Source organism: Charadrius vociferus, unplaced genomic scaffold (genome assembly GCF_000708025.1).
Source record: "Charadrius vociferus isolate BGI_N301 unplaced genomic scaffold, ASM70802v2 scaffold459, whole genome shotgun sequence".
Classification (NCBI taxonomy): Eukaryota; Metazoa; Chordata; class Aves; order Charadriiformes; family Charadriidae; genus Charadrius; species Charadrius vociferus.
The window spans coordinates 122762-124534 of NW_009650249.1; the positions used below are offsets into that span (position 1 = coordinate 122762).

The window sequence follows — 1773 nt, forward strand, 5'->3', positions numbered from 1 at the left end:
TTCTTCTTCTTCTTCTTCTTCTTCTTCTTCTTCTTCTTCTTCTTCTTCTTCTTCTTCTTTTTTTTCAAATCACAAGCCGACAATTTCAATAAGAAATTGCGCCATGCCCCACGTTGGGCACCATTTGTGGACGGACCCAGACGCAGACCAATATGATCAATGCTGAAGCCACTTTGTTAAAATACTTAAACCATTATATACTTTTTACTACAACATGGGCCAGCTCTGCGGCTTGTGCTTATTGGTTTCTAGACTTATATACACAAACTATTATTGGTTAAATGTGGCTGTAACTTATTATCTACACTTTGTTACTATTTCTGACAAGTCAGTCTTTTAATTAATACACATTCTGCATCTGTTGGGGAGTAGCAGTAGTTTCAGTGTCAGTGCATGATTTCCTCTTTCATGTTGACCTTCAGTACGTGTCCATTGTTTTCCAAGAAGTTTCCCACACTCCTCCACCTTGGGCAAGCTGCGTCCTCATGGTTGGAGTCAGGTGGAGATGAACTTTTTCCTGCCTGTACTGCACATCACTGAGTGGGCCCTGGCCTACTGCTGTCTCTGGGTACCCGTGATCCCCTTTTGCTGAGTCAAACTGGAGGCTGTGGTGCCAGAATGGCTGCACAGATAGGACAGAACTCCCAAAGGGTCTTTACCTTTGGAAGGATCACTGTTCATCTGGTCTTGTTCATGCTCTGACCCTCAACATCCTTTGCCCCCGCCTTGCAGCCCTGGCCAGCCTCCAGAAGAAATATTTAAATTTGTTGTGATCACAGCTACGGTTGGGTTTCTGAGTGGGCCTTGAGTCTCACTCTAGATAGTAGGGAAACCATGGCTTGCTCTGCACAATAACTCAGTGTTAATGAAAATTTGCAACTGGCCTGTGCCAACTGAGGAGAGAGGTCAGGAAACAAAAGTATAGAATTACAAGGGTACTTATCCACAGTCATGAGGTGACCCAGTCAAACTGGGGCATGAATGAATGTGGTTTTACACGGGGTTCTTATACTGTTCAAATGTTCAGGTACAACACAATTTGACTGATCACAACACCCATGGTACTGATTACTAGTCATAGTAAAATTTTGCAAAGCAACTGTATTTCTGCAGCATTCTTGCTGCTTGTTTATTGATGCATATGTCCCTGGAGTCAGTCTTATTAGAGTTTCTGATCTCCAGATGGCACTGGGATAGCTGGACGATGCTGGGAGGGTTTCAGGAGTTGTCCAGGGTTGTCCTTTTTCCTTCATGGACAGCTCTAAGCCTCCAAGAAGCAAAGCCCTTATTTCCAGGGCTGGGCTGTCCTTTGGTTTGTTTTATTGAAGCGTGAACAATACCAAAATCTCCAGTAAAATTCCACTACCTCATCCCATTGCAGTGACCTAAAGTATGTATTAACAAAGTTAATTTTCATACTGTCAAGACTGATTGATACAATACTTAGGAAATTTCCCTGACATCAGTCCCTACACCTTTGCACCTGAGCATCAAGGAGAGGTTTCTGGGCAGTGCAGGGCAGCCAGCACCAACGCACAGCGGGGTTCCCCCTCGCCTGCCGCCGACACCGCCCGGTCCCGACGGCAGCTCCCCAGGGCCCGCGGGAGCAGCGCACCCACCAGGGCTACCCCGGGGACCCTCCTTGCCGGGCCTCCCCTCACACGAGGCCTTCCTACTCCTGCGGGCTCCTGACTGGGACGCCGACCGGGGCGACCGTCTTACCTCCTCCCGATTCCCCCCGGGGAAGGGCGCCCGCCCTGCCCCCTCCGCGGC

The 1773-nt window shown here is 48.3% G+C and overlaps 1 protein-coding gene across 1 annotated transcript in view; it reads left to right on the forward strand.

Annotated features, from left to right (window-relative positions):
* ZMPSTE24 (zinc metallopeptidase STE24) overlaps nt 1-1773 on the forward strand; it is a 33957-nt gene that overhangs the window by 8273 nt on the left and 23911 nt on the right. The gene's annotated exons all lie outside the window — the stretch shown is intronic.